Source organism: Phodopus roborovskii, unplaced genomic scaffold (assembly GCF_943737965.1).
Source record: "Phodopus roborovskii unplaced genomic scaffold, PHOROB, whole genome shotgun sequence".
Lineage (NCBI taxonomy): Eukaryota > Metazoa > Chordata > Mammalia > Rodentia > Cricetidae > Phodopus > Phodopus roborovskii.
In genome coordinates this window covers 3536724-3542723 of record NW_026125264.1, presented here as the reverse complement: position 1 = coordinate 3542723, position 6000 = coordinate 3536724, and positions in this window count along the sequence as shown.

The window sequence follows — 6000 nt, the reverse complement described above, 5'->3', positions numbered from 1 at the left end:
GGGTCTCTGCCGAGTTTCCGTGTGTGTGTGTGTGTGTGTGTGTGTGTGTGTGTGTGTGTGTGTGTGTGTGCATCCAGGACTCTAATCTTCAAATCTTCACTCCTCCTGAAGTCTCCTGCCTGTCTATCCCTGATCCGCTCCATTCTTGGGCCTTAGGTCCAGCCATTCACACGATCCTACCTGATTTTTCCACCCTCTTCAGTCTTCCTGGTTCCTATCAGCATCTGACTCCCTGCTCTCTCCTGCTCCTTCCCACTAGTAGCTCTCCATTCCTCAGTTTTCCCGGCTGGGAAAAGACTTGGGAGGCAGCCCAGGGCTCTGCCCTCTCAGTGACCCTTCTTACCCAGGACAGTTCCTGCCTAGGCCTCAGGCCTGGAGCTGCGCCTTTCCCAGGTTATCTGAGCACTTTCCCTCACCCCTGGACTACAAATTCACCTCTGCACCTCACCCATGGACCCAACCCCTCCTCTGGCAGGGCCCCTTCAGCTATTTATTTGTGTATTTATTTATTTATTTATTTATTTATTATTCTATTTAATCTCTTGGCTTCGCCCAGGGACTGTCTGGCTTCCCCAGCTGGACTGGGAAGTCAAGGAGCAGGGTCTGGGGCGAAGCCCACCCTTATCAGAGCCTGAACTCCTTAGAAAGAGGCCTGGAGAAATGGGGGAGGCAGAGCCTGCTGATCCTCAGCTGGCAGGGGAAGGGCCATCCGAAGGTCCTATTTCGGGGCAGGTCCCCGGTCTCCTGAGCCTTCCACTTCTGTCCCAGGACGCCCTCTAGAGCCTCCTCCTTTGTTTCTTATTTATTCCTCTTTCAGAGGGACCCCAGGTTCCAGGGACCGACTGAGCCCCGGACCCCGCTGGGGCCTCTGGCCTGCTCCCGGGAGGAGTGCTCTCTCCCGGCCACGACTATGCAACTCTCCCGGGCAGAGGGGCCGGGACTGCCAGCCAGGCGCCTATTGGCCACCACTACCTCCTCCACCGCGCTTTTGCATGCCCGGGCGAGGACCGAAGCACACACCTCCGCGCGCACCGGCCCGGCCCCCTCTGCTTTAAGCACACGCCTAAGCCCGCATCCCTCTGTGTCCCCCTTGTGGATAAGCGTCCTGGACACTCAGACCTCCTCCCCTCCCCGTAGCCACAAAAGAGGGAGGAGACTGCAGAACGCTCCAGGCCACTCTCTGGGGCTTCCGAGGGGGTGGAGCTTCATTCTGTCCCAGGCTCCCAGAAAGGAGGCTGTGGAGATGGTGGAAGAGAGAGGGGTCACCAGAAGCAATTATGGAGGGTGCTGACCCTGTAAATAGGAACTTCTGACAGCAATAATTTCCCATGCATGCTAAGCCTTTGGCTCCTCCCTTGCCGTACCCCAACTCATCCCCCACCCCTATTCCTTCCCGATCTTCAGCAGTATTACTTGTAACGCAATTCAGGGATATTAAAGGGACTTTGGCCACTCACTAGCGCCTCCAGACCTTTGACGGGACCGGTGTTTAGACCCTCCCCCTAGTACCTATAGATTTTCCCTCCACACACCTTGGGAGGGGTGGTTGGGAGTGGAACGGTGTGCTAAGGCTCACTATGACCCCGGTTACGGGACAACCTACCCCCAGTACACACAGTCTCCAGTGTGGTCTGAGGAGCGCAGGCAGCGGTGAAGTTCATTATCCTCCCTCCTACAGCCTCCATGACTATACACTCTGCTGGCCTGCTCTGATACCCAGTCTGGAACAGCCTCCATGCTGGGCTAGGGGTTTATACTCTAGTTATGAGGCAGAAGGCAGTTAATGCAAAGAATTGGCTGCTGAAAAGATACACAGGAAAAGGAGGGAGTCCTCAGCTGGGCCCCAGAACTCCATCACAGAACCTTCACCAGGGCAGCTACTTCTTCCACAGTTAACAGGTGGCGGTGAGCTACACAGAAAAACCCTGTTTTCACACCCCCCCCCAAAAAAAGAGGTTGTGGTGGTGGTGAAGAGCCTACATTGAGGCTATAGAAGGTGAATCTCTTGTGAGTTCAACCCAGTCTAGCCTGGTCTACATAGTAAGTGAGCTCCAGGCCCACATAGTGGGAATTTGTCAAAAACAAGACAGCACCATAAGTACGGTCCAGGGATGGAAGGCCACCACCACTGCCTTGATAGCTCCATCTCTGATATGCTGGTAGCGTGTTCTGTAATGCCACTACAGAGCTCAGCCCCTCCAAGGCCATCTTAAAAGCAACAAGAGTCAAAGGTCATAAGAAAGTGGTCTCTGCCCACTTCTGGCATCCAGGTCCCAGGCAAGTGCACTGCACTGGCAGAATTTAGTTTATCATCATCACTGTTGCTGTCTGAGAGAAGTGGCTTTAACTTCTCAGCCCCACACTAGAGCCAGCGCTCTAAGGGAGGTAGGAATGGATGCTGGTGTCCATCTGGCTTCTCAGCCCCATTACAGTGGTCCAGCATCCACTCCATCCTTTCCTCCTTAATTAGCAGCTTGAGGGATATCTGTAGCAGGCTCTCTTTTGGGCCACCAACCAGTTCCCAAACCATGACATGGAGATCTACTATTAGTTTTGAATGCTTGGCCTTAGCTTAGCTCTTACTTTAATTTGTTTCTCTTTGTCTACCTTTTACCTTGGAACTTTCTATCTCTCTGTTTCTTTCCTGATGTCTCCATGTCTGGCTGGCATCTACCTGGCTTCTGGCCCCAGGCATGTCCTCTATTTCTCCCTCATTCTTTGCTCCTTCTCTTTTGCCTAGATTTCTCCTCCTACTTATTCTCTCTGCCCACCAGCCCCACCTATCCCTCTCCTGCCTAGCTATTGGGCATTCATCCTTCTATTTGATCAATCAGGTGCCTTAGGCAGGCAAGGTGAAACAAATGTAACACATCTTTACACAATTAAACACACATTCTTACATCTTAAAACAAATGCTGCATAAACATTTACTTTACACAGCTAAAGTAATATCCCACAGCATAAACAAATGTAACATATCTTCACATAACTAAAGTAATTACCACAACAAATATCTTGGTAGAAAGTAGTACCATCACCCAGGAGGATAAGAAATGAATATACAAACCAATTCTGGTCAATGAGATTTAAGGAGAGGGAGTTGGAACTTTGCGGGATTCTTCACTACCTTCCCCAACTTAGAAGATACAGCCAGTCTTTCTCCTCCTTACACGTGAGCAGAGGATCATGTGTGGCTGTGAAGGGAAACAGCATTTGCATGTAGCCCATGCCATAAGTAGCAAAGCAAAGACAGAAAAAGCCTCTGTCCTTGAGGATGCTGAAAACTGACAAAAACGTCATTCTGAAACTTCATAGTTTCAGTTGAATAGGATCTTTACCTGAAGACCAAGGCCCCTGACTGACATATGGATATAGTCTTCTTGTCATCATTCCCCCAGAGGCCTTCAAGACTGATGCCACTGGTTCTCTATTGCCTACCCAGCAATTTTACTGACACATGTAACAACCTAATGAAGGAGTCCAAGTGCTGTTCCTAGTCACTGACCCTGTATCTTAAATTCCATCCACATATAAGTGGCTTCCAACTTATGGTTTGAGTTCCCACCTCCTCTCTGAACTACAAGTCCATATCAACCAGCAGGATTTCCCCACTTGATATATCCAAAGCACCAGAGACCAGCTGGAGTCTAAAGCCAGGACTCAGTTCCCCTCCATAGCTTCCTGCTTCTATAAGCGGGTGTCCCACCCATCTAGCTGCAGACACAAAGTCCAGAAGGTGCTTTCCCATTCACCTCTACCCTACTGCCCAGTCCATCACCAGCTCCTGAGCCCTCCATCTTCTCAGTCTCCGCCTTAGTTGATAACCACCATCATCTCCTAACCGGGTTTCTGGACCAGCCTCTCATTGGTCTCCTGAGATCCACTGTGCCTCCTCAACACAGCAGCCTTGGAAATGTTTCCCAAAGTGCAGGTTTCCTATCTACCTAGCTTTATTTTGGCAATAAACTACACAGCTGTTTATTCCCCAAGATGGGCATGGTAGCTGATGCTGGTAATCCCAACACTTGGGAGGCTGAAGTAGGAGGACCATCTGAAATTCAAGGCTAGCCTAGGCTATAGTGAGTTCTAAGTCACCCCAACCAATATAGTAAGTGCATGGCAGCACGTGCCTGTAACCCCAGTGCTGGTGTATGTGGAGGAGGTAAGGCAGGGGCTCACTGCTCAGCCAGTCTACCCAAAATGGCTACACACTAAGTGAGGCGGTCTCAAAGCAGTAAGGTGAAGCAGACATTAGCCTCCGGCCTCCACACATAGACTCACAGGCAAGCCCAACTGCTCACATGTGATTTTGAAGGTCTAGAAGGCCTACATTGAAGTTCCATAGAATTCCATGTCTGGTGTGGCTGTGCTTCCTGCTGCACAGATGGCATCCTCTGCCTCAGACACATGACACAGGCACAGCAGAGCTTTCCAGGGACTTTGTGTGCACACACAAGCATATGAGCATGAGCAAGAGCATCAAGGATGGAGCCCATGCTTGCCTTACAAATACGCTCTGCCGGCAGCTTCAGGAGTCTCTCACAAAGGCACCGATCCCACTGGGGAGGGCTCTGTTCTCACCATCCAATCCTCTCCTAAAGGTATCACCTCCTAAAACCGTGTGTTTGCGAGTAAGGTTCCAACACATGAATATGGGAGGAACAAAAACATGACCCCTCTGGGGACAGCACTCTGCCTCTGCCTCTCAATTCCCACCACTGTGGAGAGATCAAGCTGCTGTGGAACACCTAGTCCACCTGCCCCTGCCTCCTCTGTGCTGTCAGTCTTAGATGTGTTTTCTATCCCAACAGTAACCAAAGTTTCCACTCCTTCCACCTCCAAGTCTCACCTTTACATCAACCAACCCAGATGCTGGCAAAACACCAGAAGCAGTTCATCCTCCAGCTGTGAGTCTGTAAGATCCAGTGAGTCCCATGCTTCCAAAATGCAGTGGTGGGCAAGATAGAGGCCAGACATCCCCATTCCAAACGGGAGACTAGGGGACACGGGCAACTCCATGAGCCAGCAAACTAAAAAAAAGTCTTCCTTTTCAGGGCTATGCTGAGCCCTCCAGGCCTACACAGACAGTCCCAACCTATGGATACAGAGGAAGGCAGTGTGTCTCCTGATTCCATGGGTTTGCTTAGCAGGCTTGAACCACCAGGGCTCTAGGTATCCTAGACCACTACAGACAAGGTGGTGATCTCTGTTTCTGAGCATAGAAGGCATTCATGATGATCTTGGAATCACCTTCTGGATCATTCTTCCCTCATCTTGATGAGTTTGTGGTCCCAGCTGAATAGCTCCAGGGTATTGCCTAGGAAGCCAAAGTCTTCCATTCCTTCCTATCTCTCACCCTTCTGTCTAAGCCAGTAGGTGTGCTGCAGTGGTAGTTGTTTGTGGTTTGACAGCCACAAAGGCCTTTAATCCCAGCACTCAGGAGGCAGAGGCAGGTGGATCTCTGTGAGTTCGAGCCCAGCCTGGACTACAGAGTGAGTTGCAGGACGGACAGCCAGAAGTACACAGAGAAACCCTGTCTCAAAAAGACAAGAAGTAATGATGATGATGATGATAAAATCATGGTCTGAGCTCTGAATAAGCTCCATATCAGCACTAGCCTGGCCTGTGCCCCTAATATTGTCCCAAACACCTGCTCTTTACTTGCCGCTGGATAGGCTGGGCATTTTTCCATTTGATATTTTCCTAGCTGGGCGATGGTGACACATGGCTTTATTTCCAGCACTTGGGAGGCAGAGGCAGGTAGATCTCTGTGAGTTCGAGACCAGCCTGATCTACAAGAGCTAGTTCCAGGACAGGCTCTAAAGCTACACAGAGAAACTCTGACCCAATCCCCTGCCAAAAAAAGTTTCCTTTTGTTGAACACATCTCTATATTCTTCCTTCCTTCCTTTCTTCCTTGCTTCCTTCCTGTCTTTTTTTTCCCTTTGTATGTGTGGGAGGGTTGAGACCCTCTCTGCAGCCCAGGCTGAGCCATCCTCCT